This window comes from Lissotriton vulgaris, chromosome 1_1 (genome assembly GCF_964263255.1).
Source record: "Lissotriton vulgaris chromosome 1_1, aLisVul1.2, whole genome shotgun sequence".
Taxonomy (NCBI): Eukaryota; Metazoa; Chordata; class Amphibia; order Caudata; family Salamandridae; genus Lissotriton; species Lissotriton vulgaris.
The window spans coordinates 766,880,536-766,904,855 of record NC_141685.1 but is presented as its reverse complement, the minus strand read 5'-3'; the positions used below and the strand labels follow the sequence as shown (position 1 = coordinate 766,904,855).

General features: G+C 44.6%; 1 protein-coding gene across 1 annotated transcript in view; it reads left to right on the top strand.

Moving 5' to 3' along the window:
- The first annotated feature begins 284 nt into the window (after positions 1–284).
- LOC147747795 (dimethylaniline monooxygenase [N-oxide-forming] 2-like) overlaps positions 285–24,320 on the top strand; it is a 311,008-nt gene continuing 286,972 nt past the window's right edge. The window contains exon 1 of the mRNA XM_086955925.1: positions 285–545. The gene's annotated coding sequence lies outside the window, so the exon portion shown is untranslated. The remainder of the gene's footprint in view (positions 546–24,320) is intronic.

The window sequence follows — 24,320 nt, the reverse complement described above, 5'->3', positions numbered from 1 at the left end:
TCCAATAGGTATTAGCACTCCCTTTCAAAATGTCTGCTTTGTACAAAATGCTGCCTTCAATACATCTCCGATCCACACCCTGCCTCGTTCGATTAGCCTCTCTCTCACTTTAACTACAGCAGGAAATGTCAAGCTTGGGTGCCGAATAACTCTTGTGTGGCTGGTACACAACCTGCTTTTAAAGAAGCATCCAGTAGCGATTCGCCTTGGGTGTTGTAATGCTGAGGTAAATAATTAACAGCATAAACCACATACATATAGTAATTTAGGTGATAGTTGGTTCTATCACAGATGTTCCTGGAAAGAAGGGGAGCTTTTCACCCTGAAGGAACTGAGTCGCCTAAAAGCGTGCCAGCTCCTTGAAGTCTTACCAAGAGGCACATGCCGTAGCTCACGGAAGAAGGACCAACGGCTTGCCAGAAATAGGAGATCCGGACAGAAACGGGAGAACGACGTTATCATCTTTTCCGGGTACAGACGCTGTGGAACCAAGCCCCGAATACGAGCTCACTCTGGCAAGGAGACAGCAAAGAAACAGCAGAGAGGTGAGGGGCGAACTTGGCACTGGAGGATGGGTAGGAGAGGTCACAGCAGTACTGGAGGGGTACCAATGTGCAGGCCCCTTGCCCACACATGCCTTTTTTTTTAACAAGAGTTGCGTGCACACCGTAGTGTGCACTAACCTGTGTGTGTGTGTGTGTGTGTGTGGGGGTGTGTGTGTGGGGGGGGGGGTGATAGTCTGGAAGCTGGCACAACTGTAAGTATATGGGTAGTCGGCAAAGCTGCACTTCATCGATTTCACGAAAGGTATATTTTAAATATTTCAACGTCATTAAGTTGGTGAAGATTTGCAAAACAAATGCGAGAAACATCCTTGAAAAAGCAGCCCTTCCGGATAAAAAAATGCAATGCCTTTGTTTTTTAATAAAGTTGCCCTCGGTGGAGCTGTGTGACACAGGCAGCCTTTGCATCTTTGTGAAACTGCCCATATTTTCAAATTATCACAGGCTAACTCCTCTTACATAACCAGCATAACCAGACCCAAAACTGCAAGCAGGCACGTGACATACATTTAAAAGCATTTGTTTACCTACCTCAGCTGCCAGGGAAGATCATGTTCGAACTACCTGTACTCCATTTTATATTAAACTAATAGCGAATAATGTGATAATAGCCACTATCTGTATAATAAATAATTGACAAAAAACGCGGTGAGTGTAGCCCCCACCGACATCCATAAGGAAGAGCTGCTTCTGTTCCTGCCACTGACGTTGCCACAGCTGACACTAGGGGTCACAAAGGCAGTGCCAGGGGTCACAAGGGGCATGCCAGGGGTCGCAGCTCAGACCCCTGGCGACCCCTAAATGATGTCCATGGCAGCATACCCATTGACTTGACTCGTGTGCCCAGGCTACAGAGCTGTGTACCAGTTGCTTACACACCCAGGCAGTAACCCTGCTGTTTGGATTCCTGGGTCAATCAATCAGGGTTTGTAAAGCGCGGCTACTCACCCGTGAGGGTCTCAAGGCACTGGGGTGGGGGAGGCTGCTGATCCGTTTGGGCAGTTCAGTCGAAGAGCCAGGTCTGGGTAATATCCCTGCTGCTTATTCTCCGAGGCAGTATATCCATTTGCCTAGACTCCTGGGCAATGCACTTGTTGCTCATACTCCTGGGTAGAATACCTGTTGTTTAGATTTCCGGGCAGTTCATTTGTTGCTCAGACTCCTGAGTTGCTTAGACTCCAGCCCGGCTCAGCATCTCTATGGATAACGCTTGCAGACAAGCATACTGCACCCCAAACCATTACAGACAACTCTATGCACTAATGGCCAGATGTATCAAGTATTTTTGCGTTCGCAAACAGGTAGATTCGCAGAATATGCCCATTTGCGAATGCAAAAATTGCTTGTTCGATGCTGCAAACCTAATTTTGCGATTTGGTAACCTGTTACTGAAACGCAAAATGGGTTTGCGATTTGGCATTAGTAAGGGGCGTGTTTAGGGCGCCCCTTCCTAATACCGAATCACATCGGTATGTATGAATGTTTTGTGACCGCAACTGCAGTTGTAAAACATTCGCATTTTATCACCTACTTCAAGTAGGTGGTAATCCATTTGCAAATGGGAAGGGATCCCCAAGGAACCTCTTCCCCTTTGTGAATGTTTGCAAAACCAATTTTAAGAGCAGGCAATTGTCCCACGGACCACTGCCTGCTCTTAAAAATTGAAAAGAAAACTTTTAATTTTCTGTTTGGTAAAGCATCTCATTTTCTTTTAAGGAAAACGGTCTGCTTTACCAACAAAAAAGATTGCTTTATTGAAAAGCAATCACAACATGGTAGTCTGCTGATCTCAGCAGGCCACCATCCCTTTGATTTTTGTGATTCCTAGGGGGTCGCACATTATAGCCTACCTCATTCATGAGGTAGGTCATTTGCCACCCTCTAGGAATCACAAAATATGGACCATACACCTTCAAACATTGCATTCTGTGATTTCCTGATTGCAAATCCTTGTGATTCACAATCATGGAATCGCAAATTGCTATCTACATACATGTGGTCATTTATCATCAGTCACCGCTGCCAATCCTAGACCACTACACCCAGTGCAACACTGCTAGTCATTGACACGTATTCACTTTTAACACTGCCGGCCCCAGTGCAGCATACCCGTTTATGGCCTAGCAGTGAAGGCTAGATGGTGACGTTATGGGGCAGGACTATTGCTGATTTACATATGCGTTGACTCTTGTCTTTACAAGCTAACAAGTCATTTCTATAACAAGTTGAACAAGTACTGACAACTCTACCAAATTGTATATGGAAGAAGTAAAAGTATGCACATTCCTGAAATCAATATGAATATTTTCTCTTTATACTATTGTATACTATTGGAAGCTGCATCAAAAGCTATTTAATGATTACATATTCTAAGAACAATTCATTTCCTATCCTGGTTTTAAGTCATCTTTTGAGCTGTTCAGGCAGAATCGTTTTATATATAATTGGCTAAGTATACTCCCTTTGGTGACCTCGGAAGGATGTGCAGCTAAGTAGGCTTTTCCACGATTACCCCTCAGATCCTCCAGATCACAGCTGATATCAGTGCCAGCATTTAAGTCAATGAGCCGTATCACCAAGCATGCAATTTAGCCAAAATAACTTTGCAGGCTGTGATTTCTTACATGCCAATATTTAGAGGAAACTACAAGTCTCAGAACATTGCTGGTGGTGAAAGCTGGGACGGGTTGAAGACGTCACACACGGCAAGCGGCCTCTTTGCAGCTATGGGAGCTGTTCCCTGATTGGCTGATAGGTTCCCAAACTCTCCGTTTGCTCTCAGTGGTTCTGGCAGAACCAGACTTGCTTGGAATCGAGGCTGTTGGCGGGGCGTATGTCACATGTAGTCAACGCAATGTAACATATTTGTCTGATGTTATCGGTTCTGTTTAAGATAAGTGCAAATACCTGAGTGCTCACCTTGAAATTACTTTTCACATTGCTGTTTTCAAACATAGTACACCTTTAGAAACGGTAATTTTAGGGTCAACAATAACAGGAGCTTTGCCTCAAAGAAGGAAAAAAACATATAATTGTGTTTAGACATTGTATTTCAGCATCCTGTATTTCTACTCCCATCACTATACTTTAACCATAAGCATTGCCAAAGACAATAGGTCTTGCCTATAGAAGAGCTATTGACTTTGGCAAAGTGTTTTTGCCGTACTGTATACCAGAGAGGCTAGAAGTTAGTGGTGTGAGGTGTACTAGAGTGGAGTGGAGGGTGTTGAGTGTCCTAGAGAGGAGTAGGAGGAGTAGAGTGTTGTAGAGTTGAGGAGAGGAGAGTAGAGTTCAGTGGTTCAGTGGCATAGAGTGTTGTTGAGTGCAGTGTCATGGAATGCAGTGACGTAGAGTGGAGTGGTGTAGAGTGGAGTGATTTAGAGTGGGATGGAACAGGGTGAAGTGGGTTGCGGTAGATTGAGTAGTGGGGTGAATAGGAATAGATTGAGAAGGATTTAATTGGGATAAAGTGGGTTTTATTGAGCGGAGTGGGGTGGTGTGGATTGGGGAGGGTGGACTAGATGAGGTGGATTGGATTGGAGTGTGGTGGGGTGGGGTGGACTGAATTTGAGTAGAGTGGTGCGGAGTGGGGTGAATTATAATGGAGTGGAGGAACAGAAATGGATTGGGGTGAGGTGGACTGAATTGGAGAGGGGTGGATTGGAGTAGGTCGGGTTAAAGTCAAGTGGATTTTTTGGGATTGGAGTGGGGCAGATTGTATCGGAGCGGAGTGGGGCAGATTGGAGTGGGGCAGATAGAAGTGGGGCAGATTGTTTTGTATTGGAATAGAACTGATTAGAGTGGGGCAGATTGTTTTGTATTGGAGTGGGGCTTATCAGGTTGGGGCGCATTGCTTTGGATTGAATATAGATGCCCCCTATCTATCACAAAATGATCTGGTTTTGCAAGGTGGCACCTGCGTTTTAGGTACCGGGTTCGGTGGCCATTTAGGGAAACCTACCAATTGGCAGGGAAGGGCCCAAGAAGTATTGTTGAAACATCAAAATTATCTATCACTAAAATACCTAGATTTGCAAGGGGGTCACCAGCAATTTTGGTCCAAGCCGTTTGCAGAAGAGGGATTTAGTGTGCCAGTGCACATGATGGAATGTCATCATGAGCACTTGACTGTTTTTTTAAGTCACACGCGTTGCAGATCGAACTCTGTGAGGTTGAAGTCGGGAGTGCTGCCATCAATGGCATTGGGGGTGCGATGCGAACCAGGACGAAGTGACATGCGCTGCCCACAAGTCATGGTGCAGGCAGCCGCTCCGTGACAGCATCTGGCGTCGCCAGTGAGACCAGGGCTGCTTTGTGAATTGGGGCGGTGCGACGTGTGGTAACCACAGGTAACGGGGCATGCAGCAGCGTCGTCTTTGCTGAAGCGCTGTCCTCGGTAGACCCACAGTTCCGTTGCAAAGCAGGGTAATACTTTGTGCAGTGCCCACAGGTCGTGGTGTACGCAGCAGTGTCAGTTGATAATGCTGGAATCGATGGCACTGATGTCAGTGGGGGTTTTGACCACTCGTATCACCTCCATGGTATATACTGGTGAGACTGAGGAATGGGTCAGCATGAAAGATGCATACTTCCTGGTCAATAAAGACCCTTAGGTCCTTTACTTCTATGTACTCCCTAAGATCCATAAAAATCAGAGTCCTCAACCCGAACGGCCAATTGTTTCCAGATTGATTCTTTACTTGAACCCCTCTCCAGGTTATGCAACCACTTCCTCCAACCAGTGTTCCAGAAGACCCCATCATTCTTGCAGGTTACCAAGGACGGCCTGAGACTTATCAATACCATTGCCACTGACCAGGTGATCCAACAACTAGTGACACTCGATTTGGAGTCCCTATATATACAAACATTCCACAGGGGGCTACACTTGAGGATGTGGAAGCAGCACTGCAGTCAGTTGACTGGGTCTCTCCAAGACCTATCAGCTTCATTATGTAGTGTGCCTCTTTAGCAATGACCCAAAATGTATTTCAATTCAAAAGGCAACTTTATCACTAACCGCAGGGGACATTGATGAGGAGCACCTTAGCACCCAGCTTGGCCTGCCTGTACATGGCAGCCTTTGAGGCAAGGTGCATTTTTAAGATCTCCAGCACATTCTCCGAGAACTTACTCCTATGGCAAAGGAACATAGACAACATCTTGGTATTCTGTAAGAGGGATGAACAGACATGTAATGAGTTCTGTAGGTGGGTGAACACTCTCAACCCGTACTTACACTTAAAAAAATACACCATCGCTGACACTCATATTACATTTCTGGACTTGGAGATAACACTGGCAGAAGGTAGATTACACACCACGGTCCTCAAAAAAACAGCTGAATGTAACAGTTTGTTACTGCATGGGAGCCATCACCCAAAGACTCTAAGGGACAACCTTCCATTTGGGCAGTTGCCGTGCCTTAGGTGTAATTGCAGCACCGCCCAGGATTATGGTGATGTGGCATAACAACTCACACACAACCTAATACAAAGGGATAACTCAGTACATCTCATTAACACTGCCAGGAAGAGGGCCAGGATCAATAACAGGGAGGCCTTACTCAAGAAAATACTCAAAACTGAGGAACACATACTGACCTGCGTGACTACATTCACCCCACAGTCAAACAGAATTAAACAAATCATTAGAAAGAACTTGGGTATCCTACAGACACAGAACCTGGCACTGACCCCTCCCAGGTTTGCATTTAGAAGTACCAGCAAGTTGAAGGACTTCTTGGTCCACACACGTCCCCACCGTGGTCCATGTCACAATAACCAACCAACTTTATGGGGCTACCTCTGGTCACAGGTCACTCAGCGTGTGGCTAGTGTTCTGTGTGCCCTCTTACTGAGAGAACCAAAGAACTACAGCTATTACCCAATTTTAGATGGTTCCACAAAGATCTCACAGCAATTGCAACACCAACAATTGTATTTACACCATTACCTGCCCTTGAAAACAAAGGTACATTGATATGACAACCAGGGCAGTGAAGGTCAGAATTATGGAGCACCGAAGCAACATACGCTGCATCAGACTAATTACTAAACTCCGTCAACATTTCACAGAGAAGGGACATGCACCTGATAGCTTAAGGTGGACAGTGAATGAGGCCCACGCCAATCTTAGCAAACAAGGCCTCTTCAGGAGAGAGCAATGCTGGATTTTCAGACTATCCTGCGACAGAGATGGGCTCAATGAGGATATTCCGCGGGGGGAGGTAAATATTTAGAGCCTCCTCCTCCTCCCCTCACTATCTGCCCTCTTGATTCCCAATGCATGCAGCTGATGTCACTAACTGCAGATACTAGCCATCACCATTAGGGACTTAGTATCCCATGAAAACGATCTACTTTGCCATAATAACCAAGCCTGGCTTCATACACTTCCTGTTGCCATGGCCATGTAGACTCCCTCCTTCACCTCTTACATGTGATAACTATCATGATATCCCACTTTTTCATATGTAGAGGTATCAGTATGTACTTCCCAATGCCGGGACTTCACCCACTTGAAATCACTCCACTGCGTGACCTGTGTGTCCCATTATGAATGTCTGACTTCGGCCTGCAGACCAAAAATGTCGGTCAATTCGGTACTTCCTTCACCTCTTTTTACATTGCCAATGGCGATGGCCTTAAGATGTCCCACGAGGGTGGGCACTCTTTAGCTCATACACGTGCTTGTTTGACCCATCCAATACAGTACCCACCTGCTGGATGCTATGCGCATTCCACGTTATAAGACGGCTGCCATAGCTAATAGTTTTAAGCTTCAACCCCCTTCAAAGATGGCTGCAGTATATTTATCGACCTGTTGATGCCACATGCATTCCACGTTCTAAGATGGTCACCAATGTTTTGACCGGGAGCTTGTAGCTTCAGCCCACTGAAGGACTGGGCTATTCTAAGGCCCAGCGGTGCCAGGGGACAACACCTGAAACCTTCGTGGGTTACCTGTTCCGGCGTACAAATCACAGAGACACGGGACACTTCCTTCGGCATCAAAGATCAGCGTTTATTTACTGCAGGGATACATAGATCGCTAGAAGTACAACAGAGTGTAGGTTCTGAGAGTCTGCTTCGAATTGCAAAAGTGGATCGCTCCTTTTATACACATTTTCGTCATTGCACAACATAACGAACAAATGGTTACAACTCAGTTCCCACAGTAAACTTCAAAAGGATTTGATTCACGTTTTCAGAAGCCCGGAACATAATTACAGTAACATTGCTGGTTCCCAACTGTAAAAGCACGTTATCCCACCATTAGGCACATTCCATTCTAGCTGTAAACGAGCTAAGAGAAGAGACAGAAACAGGTGCAAGGAAGACAAAGACAGACAACAGATTGAAAAGAGTATGGGGGCAATATCGGAAGCGTGATCAATGCAAGGCTGAAACAATAGACCGGCACGGCAAGATGAGCCTCGAGCGGAGCCATCTGCCTTTGCCGTGTCATCCCCCTAGTCATAAAGACACACTCAAAGGAATATGCATCTTCCGCAAAAGCTTGGGAAACCCAGGGTCATGAAGCGGACATTGTCCGTTCGCCGGCTACGTGAGGGCAAGAAACAAAATGGATGCCGTATCTAAAATGGAACCCGAGGGTTCAGATGGAGAAACCCACAAATAAGACGAACCCTTCCACGTAGTGTAGCGAAAACGCGTACACCTACTAAACTCGTCATTTGCGGTTCATAGATATCAAACTCGTCCATGTCCGAACATGCCCAAAACATCGTTACGATTCTCACGGAACCTCACCCCTTCAAAGATGGCTGCCGCATGTTCCTCGACCTTCTACTTCATGGTTGTTTCCCTGCTACTTAAACCTACCGGCTTCACACACCTTGCTTCCTCTCAACAAGGCAGAGCGAGGCGTAGGTTACCGGAACCTGTTTTCCAGGAAAACTGTAAGTAAGCGGCCCCCGCTGTTCTTCCCCCTTCTCCCCCCCTTCTTTGGCACCAGAGACCTATGCCACTTTGATAGGATGCTCATCCTTGTGCAACCTTCCATCTTTGCTTATACCCATCGTGTTTTTATCTTCCCACTTTCTCTCCTAAAAACCAGCATGATGTTAATTTTGTAACAATTGTTGATCTGCCTAACTATTGATGAAGCAGGACTTCAACCTAAATTGGGTGAGTTCCATCGTGCCATTTCCTACGGTGGTTGGTTACTACCAATGACATCAGTATATTTTGTATATGTCATATGTGCCACAAGTCTGCTTATTATGTTTGTTTGGCCATGCACCTCTTGAGTTGCACTAAACACATTTGCATGTGTTTGTGGCATGCTTTTAATTTCATTTTGGAGGCATTATTACGGTATGTGCGTACCTTATTCATGTATCGTTGTTTATCTCTCCCTGTTTTGAATCTCATTACGTTGGCCCCATGATTTATATTATTAAGGTACCTCATTGAAATTTCATCAGAGTGTTTGGTTCATTTTCCATAACCAACCACCTCTGTAGATAGTGCATCAAGATAGGTCCTGAAGAATTGCCGTGTGATTTACACACATAAGGTAAGAAACATGTTGACCTTGACTACACACATATAGACACCTCCGACCATTATAATCGTCAATATCCCTATTCTGGTTTTAATTGACATGAGTGGGCTTGCAGATTAAAATTAATCTTGGAGCACCACTTCACTTCATTTTATTTCTCCTCATATCACTGCACATCTACACTGTCTAGGCCCCTCAGAAGCACCTTACCTATACAGTTAGGAAAAAGATCTCTGACAAAGTCCCCTTCATTGGGTGCCCATCAGGCAATGCAGGGCCGGCCTGATGAGGAGCATGCCCAAGATGAAGCATGACACACAAATGGGTGTGTGAGGGCCACAGTTCACAAATTGGGAGAGACCCTCACCATTACTGAGTAAGGGTGTTGACCAACCTAGCCTCCTTCTCTTCTTTCCCCACCCTACAGGAACTGCATACTCCTTTGTTGCTGCTGATGTCGGTGGACCAGGGCAGTAATGTGGGATGGGGCGATGCTTCGTGAACCTCACAAGCATTGTCCACAGGCCACAGTGCAAGACAGTGGTGTTGATGTTGCCGTGGAGGGACGAGTAGGTGAGGCAAGATCGGTGATGTGAAGCAAGGCGATGCGAGGTGTGGTGCCTATGGGTCACGGTGGAAACAATGGTTTAATGACAGCATCGGTGAGCAGCGCCGGTGAGACCAGTGTTGCATAGTAAAGCGGGGTGATGCTCAGGTCACAGATTCAGCAGCAGCGTTGTTGATTGCTTTGTACTTGTTTTTCTTCTGTTGCAGCACAAAACACACACTTCCCAGTGCTGTTGGCAGATGTACCTGCAGTCTTTGATGTTACAGAGATTTCCTACAGGATGAAATCTCTACTTCAAGCCCTTGGAGAAACTCAGGAAATAAGTTTCAGAAATTTCAGTCCAGTATTTTCACTGCCCAAAAGAGAAGCAGCAACTACAGGCCAACCCAACAAAGTAACACACAGCAAAGGGGCAATACTCCTCCTAGCAGATCTTCCAGCTCTTCTTCTTGGCAAGTCTTTTGTCCAAAAGAGTTACATTTTCTGGGGTTTTAGGTGTGATAGATATACCCTTTTCCCCCTTTGAAGTCTTTGTTCAGAAAGTCTATCTTGCTCAGCAAAACCCTTTGAAGTATTTGTTCAGAAAGTCTCTCTTGCTCAGCAAAACCAGTTCTGTCCTCCCTGGTCCAGCCAAACTACAGGGGTGAAGACAACATTGTGCAGGACAGCAATAGCCTATTCAGGTGCTAGTGACAACTCCTCTCACCATTCTAGCCCAGGCAGGGCACACCTCAGCTCCTTTGTGTGGCTCTCTGGAGGAAATGTCCAAACCAGGCCCTGTCAATCTATAAAACAAGACAATCCCATAGGCAGGCAAAGACAGTGGATGGTTAAACAAGAAAATGCCCACTTTCTAAAATTTGCTTTTTCAATCACACAATTTAAAACCACCTTTAATAAAATATGTGTTATTAAATTCTGAGCTCGGGCACGTAAACACCACTTCTCCATCTTTTCACAATTGGAAGTAAAACTACACCTCTATCCTACTCAGGACAGATTAGATGAAGGCCTTCCCACCCCCAGAGCTAGGAGAGATTAGCTGTAGTCAACCCTCTCACCACCTTTGCGTGAATAGTAGAAGCCAGCCCACTTACTCACCAGGGTAAGCGTAGCTGAACCATAACCATTTTTCCACTCAGGAAAGATAGTAAAAGTCAAAACCACCCATTCCATTCAGGAGGGGAACTACAATTTCAACTTATTAACCCTACTCAGAAATAATAGTGCTAGCTGACCCACGTATGCATTAAGTACAGAACAGTAAAAAGCAACACCCCTCACCCAACAGTGTGGTATACTGAAGCCCATACCATTCACCAACTCTGGAGAGAACAGAAAAAGTTACCACACTCACCCATCCAGGGGAAGTTGTAGAAGCAACCTACTAACTCACTCCGGAGAAAATGCACGCAAAAGAGAATAATGGAAGCCATCCCGATTAACCAACCCAGGAGAGACTAGCAGAAGCCACTCCACTCAACCCATCCAGGGGAGAAGAGCAGAAGCCAAGCTATTTACCCATACAGGAAATAGGAGTGGAATCCAAGCCATTCACCCACTCAGGAAAGAATAGTGCAAAACATCAAACTCACCCACCCACCCATGAGTAATAATTGAAACCTACTGCACTCACTATTCTAGCGGAGAAAAGTGGAAGCGACTGACTAACCTACTCAGTAGAAAATACACAAAAAAAACATCCCAATTACCCATCCAGGAGAATATAGTAAAAGCCAACAAACTCACCATTCATCACACCCAGGACAAAACATTTCAAGTCCCCCCACTCCTTTATCTAGGAGATAATATTGGAGTGGGGTAGATTGGAAAGAGACATATTGGAATGGGGCAGATTGTTTTGGATTGGAGTGGGGCAGATTGTTTTGGATTGGAGTGGGGCAGACTGTTTTTGGATTGGAGTGGGGCAGACTGTTTTGGATTGGAGGAGGCAGATTGGATTGGGGCAGACTGTTTGGGATTGGAGTGGGGCAGATTGGAGTTGAGCTTTGGAGTGGGCAGATTGAAGTGAGACAGGTTGTTTTAGATTGGAGTTGGGCAAATTATTTTGGATTGGAATAGGGCAGATTGGTTTGGAATGGGGCGGATTGGAGTGGGCAGATGTTTCTAAAGTGGGCCAGATTGTTTTAGATTGCAGTGGGTCAGATTGTATTGAATTGAGTGTGGCAGATTGTTTGGACTGGGTTGGTGCAAATTGTTTTGGATTGGATTGGGGCAGATTATTTTAGATGGGAGTGTGGCAGACTGTTTTGAATTGTGGGAAAACTGTTTTAGATTGGAGTAAGGCAGATTTTTTGGGATCGAGTGGGGCATTTTGTTTTGTATTTGAGTAGAGTAAATTGGAGTGGGACAGATTGTTTTTCAAAACAAATTTTATTTGTCAAGTGCCAAGGATACTGCAGGCCGTGCATCCCAGGGACGTCTGCACAATCAGAACATGTAATATTGTCTTTGACATTTTGCAGTATGATACCCAAGAAAAATTGAAGGTAACTCCTCCCCCTCCCAATCCCTCCCCTGATCCCACTATACACCCACTCTAAGCAGAACCATTCCAATGTTAAATTAAAGCTGCCCACCAGGGTTCCAACGTCCAGCCCTTTCCCTGAATCCTCCCCAAGGAGCCTAGCGCTATAAACGCGGGTCCTGTTCTACCGGAACCGGGTCTAGGAGCAATCCCCTATAGTCTGCCCACCTTTTCCATATTTTACAGTGTTTTAGGGGGCACCCCCTGGCGATGAAGATGGGTTTCTCTAGGCCCATGCAAAAGTCCAGGACATTCTTCCATGCGGCCAATGCGGGGGGCCTCTGTGCTTTTCATGCCCTCGCTATGTCCCTTTTGGATAACGTAAGACGCAATAACAATAAGTGGCATTTGTAAACATTGCCGCCTATCCCCTCCATGACGTGTAGTAGCGCTAGTTTCGGCGAGCGGTGAAGATCCCATCCCAGCACCTCTGATAAACAATTAAACACCCCCTCCCAAAACGATCTAGGGATAGACACAGCCAAACTGTGTGAATCAACGTACCTTCCTCCTGATTACATCTGAGACATGCAGGGGAGGCAATCATCCCCGCCCTCCATAAACACATGGCTGTGTAGTAGGCCCTATAAAGGTATTTAAACGGAACCAGGCGCAGCCAGGGCCTTCACTTAATCTTCTTCCTCTAAGGGACCTAAATCCCCTTCCCAATCCTCCCAGAGTTTCTGTAGTGTGGAAGAGCAGTGGATGACCAGAGATTGATATATCCTGGAGATCTTACGGTCCTGGAGTTCTCTCATAAAAACTTTGGCCTCCAGGGGGCTAAACTCAGCCAAAGACTCCAAATCCGCCAGACTAGGCAGCAGAGCGTGTTGAAATTGTAGATACTTGAAGAACTGGGACTTTGGCATCTGAAATTGTGCCCGAAGGTCCTGGAAGGATTTCAGTACTGGACCCTTAATGACGTCCCCCAAGACTGATATCACTATATGATCCCAGCCCCAGAATCCCTGCAGGGCCGCTAGTTGTCGCAACCGCCCATTATCCCAGAGGGGAGTCTCCCTTGTTAATGTGTTCCACCACCCCATCCTACTCAATGCCTGCCTCCAGATCTGGAACACAACCTTCATTACCGAGGGTAATAATCCCCACAGTGATGCCGAGTATAACACCTTGTGTAGTGAGTGGTCTCCCAGGAGCCGCCTTTCTACTGCGTATGCCGGGTCCTTCAGATCACCATACCACCATTCCTTCAATACAAGCAAATGAGATGCCTGATGATATGACAGGATATCCGATGTTGCCAGTCCTCCACAGTAAGTGGATGAAAAACACGTCCGCAGGGCCACACTTACCCTGCCCCCCTCCCACAAGAATTGCACAAGAGCTGCATTTACCTGCCTGAACCAGCGGGGGGATCGGATATGGGTGGTTCTGTAACTGATAAAGGAGACGGGGAAGTGCGACCATCTTAAATATGGCTGATCTGCCATGGATCATCAGTGGAATACGCGACCAGGTCTTAATATGTGCCCCTACTCGCTTCCACACCGGTATCAGGTTGCTCTCTTAATAAACTGTGGGCACATGTGTTATAAATACCACCAAATATTTCAGTCGTCCCGTCGCCAGCTGGATTGACGATGACCAGGTGCCCAATTCTTCCCGACCTCCAAGCCTCCATAACGTAGGCTTGCGGAGATTCATATAAAGTCCAGAGGTCTCCCCAAAATTCAGCATTTTGCGCATGAGCCGTGGCCCCGTTCTGTCCACAATTGTGAGGAAGAAGAGGACGTCGTCCGCATACAATGCAATCCTGTCCAACAACCCCTGAGCCCATTCAAAGCCCTGGCCCTGTGCATCCATTAGCACCCACGTGGCCATTGGCTCCATTGGGAGGGCAAATAAATATGGGAACAGGGGGCATCCCTGCCTCATTCCCCACCCAATAGAGAACACCAAGGAGGCTGTGCCCGCTACCCGCACCGACACCGTGAGGTCTGTATATAGAAGAGTCAGATAAGAAATAAACCTCGGTCCAAAGTTTAGCCTATGTAATATTGCAAAGAGGTATACCCAGCTAAGAGATTCGAACGCCATATCCATGTCCACTAACAACAACGCCGCTGGTGTACCCAGTTGCTGGACAGCCGCCAATGCTACATGCGCCCGCCTGATGTTATGTCTAGTCGCCCGCTAAGGCATAAAACCAGCCTAATTGGGGTGCACCAGAGCGGCTACATGGGGCAACAGGCGATTCTCTAGGGCCTTCGCCAATATTTAGGTCTCCACATTCAAAAGAGAAATGGGTCTGTAGGATGCATGTTGATCCGGCAGCCTACCGGGCTTATGGAAGACCGTCCACCTCCGCATGCCTCCAGTCTGGGGGGAGAGAGCTTCGGTACCACGCCTCCTCTACCGCTGTGCACTAATTAGGTACCAACTGCAGAAAATACCGCTTAAAATATTCACTAGGAACCCCGTTAGGCCCCGGCGCATTCCCGGTATTGAGTTCTCCTAATGCAGCTCCCAGCTCCTCGTCAGTCAGCGGGAGCTCCAGATCCTCTCTCACCCCATCTGATACAGGACTTGGGCAGAAAATTAGCTAAGAAACGATCAATCGTGGTGGCAGGCAAACATCCTGGGACAGTTTGTTTTGGACTGGAAAGGAGCACTTTGTTTTAGATGAGAGCAGGGGAAACTATTTTGGATTGGAGTGGGGTAGATTGAAGTAGGACATATTGTTTGAATTAAAGTTTGGCAGATTGGAATGGGCAGATTGTTTTGGAGTGGGATAGATTGTTTTAGATTGCAGTGGGGCAGATTGTCTTGGATTGGAGTGGGGTTGATTTCTTTGGATGGGAGTGGGGTGAATTGGAATGGGGAAGATTGGAGGGTTGGGAGGATTGGATTATGTTGGGTTCTAGTGGATTGGATTGGGATAAGTGGTTTGTTTTGTAGTGGGGTGGATTGGATTGGATTGGTCTGGGGTAGATTACTTTGACTACAATGGATTGGTGTGAAGTGAGGTGGCCTGGCGTGGATTGAAGTGGGCTGGATTGGAGTGTACTGCATAATTATGTGTTAAAGCATCATTTCAGAAATTATACATTAGAAAGAAACAATGTCGCTTTGCAATAAAATAATCCTCATGTTTTGAGAACAGCGCCCACAAGCAAAAACAAAAGAAAAACATGAGAAAGTGAGAAAAGAATACTGGCAAAATAAAAGAACGTTAACTATGAAAAATAAATCTTTGTAATTTTGTTTGTCCTGCTGGCACATTTTTGCTTGACACATGCCTTCTGTTTGCAGGGTACTAAAAGTAAAACAAAATAATACCTCAATCACATTGGGAGCAGCGAACGGGCCCTGGTTAAGTTGAATCAATCAGTGATTGGTCCCCGCTCCAAGGTGAGGAATGGAAATTAAGGGGCCGATTAGGATTGCGGTGATTCCGCATCCTCTGGGCCGACGGAAGCCACCGCCGGCCCGGAGGATGCGGAATCACCGCAGCAGTGCCTATAAAGACTCCCCGCCAGATTAGGTTGGCTGGGGGGTCATCGGCGGACGGAAAAACCGTCCGCCGCTTTTCTGCTGCGGTCGCCTTCCGACCGTGGCTGAAAAGCTCTAATATGGTGACGGTGTCTATCAGACACCGCCAGCCATATTAGGATGGGGCAGGAAACACGCTTTTCCACGGCGGCTTTTCCGCTGTTGAAAAGCATGTGGTTTTTTGAGTTTGGGGGCCCGTTGCAGGCCCTCAGGGTGTCAGGGGGTGGGGGTACACATGGGGGGTACCTATGGTACCCCCCTGCATTTACATGCACAAAGCGGCAGGCACCGCGCGGTGCCTTCCGCTTTGTGCATGTAAATGCAATACATGCATTTTTAACCTTGCGGTGGGTACTGCTTCAAGCAGCACCCACTGCAAGGTTAAAGATAAGGGATGTGACCGCCAGGGTGGCGGTCACATCCTAATTGGCATGTAGGGACCGCCGCTGCCCTTGCGGATGGTCCCTCTACCTCGGGGGTGGCGGACAGACGCAGGTCCGTCCGCCATCCTAATGACCCCCTAAGTTAGGCTTGACTTGACAGATTGTGAGGCTGTAAAGAGGAGTAACATGCAAGCCAACAAATAGTAAGCAATGAATGGGCTCCAAGACCTTTTTGTAAACAAAAGTGTCTCGCAAGCAAGTTCTTGCCGGCTTGACCCTAAAGCTGCTTACAGATGCCATAAAATACAAATATTTACTTGCCACAGGTTCCAGACCCTCTCTCTGCTGACCACAAGCAGTTTAAGAAATCAAAGTGTTCATCTTAGATTGACTCCACTGGGGAGGCCCTTCTCTTGGACCAGCTAGCAATGTCCTCTTTCCATTGGCATTCTAATTCAAACATTTACTACATTCATGTAAATTGGTTCTATTTTATCAGGTTCACCATTAACCAGTCATGGCTAGCTAGCAGTACTTTCGATTCTGTGGCACCACGGGAGCTAAAATACAAAACCAGATTTCAGCCATTCTGCACTATGTGACTGCTTGACCCTCTTCCTGGTCTTTGAATATCCATTTTAAAACGCAAAGCAAACCCATTTGCCATATATTTGCTATTTAGGTAAAAAATAGAACAAACTGATTTGGCTTTAAGCTCAGTCAAACTTTCACATTTAAAAAGTTGTGAAATATTATGTAAATTTACGTAACACAAAATAACCATTGTGAAGTCTGAAAATTATCTTGAAGTGTATTGAAGAAAATCTGGATTTTCTATGATCATGACAATTTGGATTGTATGTTCTTTATTGACTACGATATAGGGAATTAAGGGCCAGATGTAGGTAGCCCTTTACCGATCGGAATCGGCCGAAAATACCGATTTTCGGCTGTGTCCGATCGGTAAAGGGCTATTGAGATGTAGGTGCACATTTTCGGTAATTTTACCGAATCGGTATCATTACCGAATCGGTAAATTTACCGATTCGGTAATATGTACCGAATCGGTAAAATAATTACCGAATCGGTAATATTTACCGATTCGGTAAAATTACTGAAAATGCAATGTAGGTAGGCAATGTACCTTCTGCACATGGCTTACAGAATTGGTATTTTACCATGGAATACAAATCCATGGTAAAATACCGATTCCGGTGTGCATGCACATGTGTGCATGCACACCTATGTCATGTGACAGGCAGACCTGCCCTTAGGGCAGGTATGCCTGCCACATGGCACCTGTGCCTGTTTTGGGGGTGCCAGAGGGTGTCAAAGTGACACCCCCTGCACCCTTGTGAATTCTTTAATTACCGATTCGGTAAATACCGAATCGGTAATGCCTAATCATTCCTATGGGCTTCAAAGCCCATAGGAATGAATGGGCATTACCGATTCGGTATTTACCGAATCGGTAATTAAAGAATTGTTAAGGATTCGGTAACGAATCCAGATGTTGGGACCTACATACCATTTACCGATTTTGAAATACCGAATCGGTAGGATTCGGTATTTCAAAATCGGTAAATGGGATTTACCTACATCGGGCCCTAGATTCCTTATAAAGAAATTGTGCAGTTTGTCATGTCCTACGTATTTAACTTATACTTGACATTACCATTAATGGGCAGGACAACCACTTCCCAATGTTCATTAGCTTGTAATCAATATACTGGTTTTACAAATAATGGGCTGACCAACCACTACCCAATGTTGACTTAAAAAACTGCGTATTCTCCTAGTCAGTTGTGATGGAGAGCCCTGGTTTAATTAAAGACAAAGGAGGCGATTGTTGTGCATTCTCTTTTATTTCTCTTTGTTTTACACAGCACTTTCACATTCTACAATACCTATAATTCTGCTCACACCAGCAGGAAATGGCATATAACTAAAAGCAATCAGTTAAACTAGATCACAGACAGAATATCGAGGAGCAAAATTTCGACCTGCCAAAATATCAATAAAAAATACAGAATGACAGATTATCAACTTCCTATCTACAAACAGGTAAGTACAAAAATATCAAATCCAAAATATCTTTGTATATAATGTAGTTTGGTAAAATATCAATTTTTTTAAATGTCTTAGAAGCAATATAAAATAATGAAATAATAAATATAATTAAGTGAAACCTACTTAAAAATATCTAAATAACCTTAAAATTAATAAATAATTAATGTAAGTTAAAAAACATGCATTTTTATTATTTTTAAAACATATATATGTTAACTTAATAATATTAAAAAATATTAAATATTTTTAGTGTTTGATAGCGGGAGGGTAAAATTTACTATTCCCACTCCAGTGAATGCAACAGTAGGGTAAGCGTTGGATAGAGGGAGGGTAAAAATGACTATTCCCACTCCACCGAGTGCAACAGTAGGGAAAGTGTTGGATAGCATAGGGTTGAAAATTACTATTCCCACTCCAGAGAGTGCAACAGTAGAGAAAGTGTTGGATAGCGTAGGGGTAAAAATCACTATTCCCCCTCCAGAGATTGCAACAGTAGGGAAAGTGTTGGATAGCGTAGGGGTAAATACAACAGTAGAGAAAGTGTTGGATAGCTTAGGGGTAAAACTTACTATTCCCACATCAGAGAGTACAACAGTAGGGAAAGTGTTGGATAGCATACGGGTAAAAATTACTAGTCCCACTCCAGTGAGTGCAACAGTAGGGAAAGTGTTGGATAGTAGGTAGGAATAATTTACTATTCCCACTCCAGTGAGTGCAACAGTAGGGAAAGTAACGATGTAATAATTAAATATAAATAAATTAATTATCATTACCAATAAAGAATCAATAAAAATGAATTACAAATTATGTAATAGTTAATTAACTATACATACCAATAAATATTAATTATTAAAAATTAATTACCTATTAATAATTAATCAACCACAAATTATTTTCAATTCCAAAAATTATTAAGTAATACAAAAAGTACCAATTAATAATTAAATAACATTTAATTAATTATCAATGCAAAAAAAGAATTCAATATTACTTAATTACCATTAAATTACTTTGCACCCTATTCCCCTATAAACCCACAACCCGCTCTGAATAATAAATTAATACAATTAATATAATTATCAATTAAATAATTAATAAACATTAATTGCCAATTTATAAAAAATAATTAACAACTAATAATTAATTAACAATAAATTAATTATCAATACCAATAAATAAAAATAAATAATTACTTAATTACAATTAAATTACTTCTCACCCTATTCCCCTATAAACCCACGACGCCCTGAATAATACATTAATACAATTTATATAATTATCAGTTAATTGATTGAAAATAAATCACCAATTCATAAAAATTAATTACCAATGAATAATTAATTAACAATAAAATAATTATCAATACCAATAAATACAAATTAATATTTACTTAATTACAATTAAATTACTTCCCACCCTAGTCCACTATAAACGCACAACCCGCTACAGAACTAAAACGCAAAATTAAATGAAAAATAATTAATAATTCCCAAAAATAATATTTATTTTACTATAATTAAATTACTTCCCTCCCTAATACCCTATAAACTCACAACCTGTTACGAAATTAAATTACGCAAAAAAATTACATAAAATTCCTTACTTTAAAAGAATCAAACCTACATTACAAAAATAATACATTTTTTAACACATATACTAATACTTAAAATACTATAAAAATATTGATATTTTTAACAACTTTATTATGACTGTCGATATTACTAACTTCAATATTATAAAAATCAATATTTCTTACCTGAATTTCGATATTCTGCACCACTATATTTTTGTAACTCAATAGTATGTCCACTCGATATTTAAAACACAATATTTTGCCATTTCGATATTAAAAATTCGATATTGTGACTGTTTCCCATTCCATACATCCACGCATGGTCTGTGAGCTTTGACAGTGCATTTGGTCCATGAAGCGCTGATGTAGCCTGAATCTGCATTCAAACATCCTGGCACATCTGTGAACATCCTTAAAGATTCCATGCTACTAGACTATTCTTGCCCTGCAGCACCAGACTGTGAGTTCGACCATTGGGGTTCCAATATCTGTGGAAAAATTGACAGCTGGATTACACAATCTATTGACAATGTTAACAAAGGGGGGTGGAAGGGTTGACTACTCCACAACAGTGTCACAATCATCACCTTTGCAAGTTGCTCCATATCTTGTCTAGGCACCTGAGGAGGATGGCGAACGGTAGAAAAGCATAATGTGTTCATCCAGTCCAACCTTGGAGAAAAGCATCTACTGCAAAAGCCTCCGGATCTGGCCTCCAGCCTAAAAACTTCTCCAGCCAAATTGCCAGTCTAGAAGCGAATAATTCTATACCAAAGGAGTCCCACACTTTCTCCAAAGTCCCAAAAATCTGACAGTCTAAACTCCATTCTCTTCTGTCTCACTCATTTCTGAGTACTAGTCTCCTGCCATGATGGATGGTCAGGGATGATATTCTGCAACCAGCAATATTCCCTGTTTGAGACAACATTCCCACAGGGCCTTCACTAGCTTTGCCAATGGCTTTGACCTCCTCTCCATATCTTGATGGTATGCCTGACTGCATTCAGATTACCCACACGAAGGAGTACCACACACTTTACCTTGCCTTTTACCAGGGTTTGAATTGCAAAGGAGCCCATAAGTGTTCCAAACAATTTATGTGCATTGAGGACTCCCTCTTGGAACATCTTCCTCCAATCAAGGGGAAGCTGTTCCTGGCACCCTCTCCCCAAAGACTTGCAACTTATTGTGGGACTAGATCTAGGTATGTACAGAAAATAACCCCACCATTACAGCCATCTTCCTGCTTCTATTGTGAGTGGTCCAGGATGGATACATCCCCAGTGCTACCCACTAAAGAAATGTTCAATGTACACCAAGGCTGTGTCTTGAAAGTAGCCTGGGAAGGACACAAGAAAGAAGAACCATGCCAAACTGGTTCTGTAGTTTGAGACAGTGGATCAACCTGTCTTGCCTGGAAATTCTTCATAAAAGTGGCATGCAAACCACCTCATTTTGTTCCAGTTCCAAGTTCTCAATGATAACAGAGGGGACTGCTCCAAAGACTATTCAGATTATTCAGAGGACTGCTGTTTAACCAAAACTGCTGTCTGCCTGACAGGCAGTCTCCAAAAGGTGAGGGGACATCTCATGGAGACAGGATTACCTAATGAAGAAGATGTGTCCCTGCCCCATAGTGTCTAGAAACCTGCCCCCCAGAAGGAGACTGTCTCAATCATTCAGGGATTTGTAAAGTGAGCCAAATCACCCATGACGATCTCAAGGCACTGTAGTTGCTAGCTGCTTAATGGTGATCAGTTCATCTGAACAGCTAGATCTTGAGTCCTTTCCTGAATTGATGAAGCAATGATGCGGTCCTGAGGTGAACAAGAAGGTTGCTCCAAGCTTTTGGCTGTCAGGTGCGAGAAGAAGCGTCCTCCGCTGCTGCTTCGGATCCAGGGCGTTGGTGAGGAAAAGGGATGTGGATCGTGGGTGTGCGATTGGTTGGTGGATGGTCATGTGTTTGTTCGTGTATGCTGGTCCTTCGTTCTGCAGGGCTTTGTATACATAGGTCATCATTTTGAACTGGCACCTTTTCTGGATCACGAGCTAGTATAGCTTCATGATGTGGGGTGTGATTGGGTTTGTCTGGGAAGGTTGAGGATGAGTCTTGCTGCTTATTTCGGTATTGTCTGTTTTCTCTTTTGGAGGCGTGCTTTGATTCCTATGTAGAGTGTATTCTCGTACTTCAGCTTGCTGGTGATGAGGGCCTGCATGATGGTCCTTCTGCTGTTGACTGTGAGCCCCCTGAAGATCTTACGACGCATGCGTAGGGTGTGCAAGCAGGCGGGCAAGACCTGTTTTTTCATAGATAGAATGCTGTCCATGATGATGCCAAGGTTGCAAGTGTGGTGTGTCGGAAAGACATGGGCCGAGTTCAGTAGGCCACCATGCTTCATTCCATAGAGAGGTCTGGTTCTCAAAGATGAGGACTTCCATCTTGTCCGTGTTGAGCTGAAACAGTTGTCCCTCATCAAGTCGGCGCCATTCATAAAACATCTTTGGAAGTTGACTCTGGTGGTGGAGGGGTCATCTGACAGCAAGAGGATGAGCTGATGCGATCTGACAACATTGGCCAGGGGGTTCATGTACGTGTTGATGAGGGTACAGCTGAGGGATGATCCCTGGGGTATGGCACAGATGATTTTCTTGGTTTCTGAGGTGAACGGTGGGAGACTGAATCTCTGGCATCTTCCGGTCAGGTATGAGGTGATCCGTTTGAGGGATTTTCCTTGGATCCCAATGTGGTGGAATCTATAGATCAAGATGAGATGGGATACGGTGTCGAAGGCGGCTGACAAGTCGGGGAGGATGAGTACTGCCGTTTCACTGTGTTCCCTGTGTTCCCTGAGGGCCCTTATGACATTGTAGGCAGCAATAAGGGCTGTCTTGGTACTGTGGTTGGTTCAGAATCCAGATTGAGAGGTGTCCAAAAGATTATTGTGTTTCCAGGTGTTTGGTGAGTTGCTGGTTGATTACCTTGTTGAGGACCTTCACTGGAAAGGAGAGGAGGGAGGCGTCCAATAGTTCTTTGGTTCTGCAGGGTTGGCTGATGGTTTCTTCAGGAGGGGCCTCACTTCAGCATGTTTCCAGTCCTCGGGGAAGGAGGCCAAAATGATGGAGGTGTTTGGGGCTTTCTTGAGCTCATTGCTAATTGTCTTGTGCCTGAGGTTGGAGATGTGGTGGGGACACGTGTCCGTGGGTGCGTCAGTGTGCACGGGTTTCATGATGGGGTTGTGGCTTGAGTAGTGAGAGAGTCCCCTGTCTAGGATAAGAGTGAGTCTAGCCTGTAGCCGGTGGCTGCGAAAGACCCTGGAAGAAGCTGGTTGTATTAGAGTGATCCGTGAGGACCCTGGTCCCCGTGCTCCTCTTGACTCATGTGCTGGTTCCCGATGGGAACTGTGATACTACATGGTTGCTGATGTTTTGGTCGGGGCTGCAACCACTGATTGCTGACTGTTTATTTGAGGCTGCAACAACCAAAATCTGAAGATGCAATCAGGGCTGCAGCTACTGAATGCTGATGTCCAGGTTGGGGCTACAACTATGTATTGTTGATGGCCCAGTGGGGGCTACAACTGCTGCCCATTCCAGTTCGAAGGTGCGTACCAGTCAGCCAGAACATGGTATGCGTGTGCCAAATTGAGGAGGGCCTCCCTATGTAGGATCTGCTACAGATCGCACTGCAGCAGGACTAGCAATTACTGAAAAAAGGAACTGCACCTGTTGCAGTTGGGCCCACAACCATGCTGGATGCCACTGTTGCAACAGACCTTGTGAGACCTAAGCACAACAGCTAAGAGGTGTTGTATGGAGAGGCACTAACAGTGGCCAATGCCCAGCCCTAACACCAAAGACTTGCTAGTTCTTTGCAACTGTTCCTTAACTTCTGGAGAAGCCCTTGGAAAGCCAGACATACAGTGCTTGAACTTGTGAAAATCTACTACTCATGGAGTGGTGGTAAGAATAACAAATTCTGAACTGTGGGTGGTAGAGTCTTTTGGATTGGTCCGATGAGTAAATGTGCAAATTATTGGATGAAATAATTACTGTATTAGATGAATGTAAATGTGATTCAACTGAATGCATGGCTAGAAACATCAATAGATGTAAGGAGGTATTAGTGCACAGATCAGTCCATACATTGATGGATTGCTGGATAGTGGGTGAGTGAGTGTATGAGAGAAGAATGGAGGAAATCCCACATGAAATCTTTAAGCTGGGGAACTAGGCTTAGATCTCTCACATAAATGTCTGCAGTGCTATACTAACGGCAGATTATGCCATTTCCAAATGTCAATAAGATAATTTGTCAGCATACTCAATTTAATGTCCTTTACTTCCAGGCACTCTTTTCAAGACAACAGCATTAAGCTCACTGGGACTTGCTGTTTCACTGGTCCCATTAGACGTTGGGGGCCTATACAATTGAGTTTGCTTACTGCTTTTGATTGATTAACTAAATCACCTGTAAGTAATTCAAATAGTACCTCTCAGTTTCATTCCTCATTCACCAAAGGTCAGGCTGGATCAATGTGCAAATGCTAAGACAAAGGGGGAAAGAGAGAGA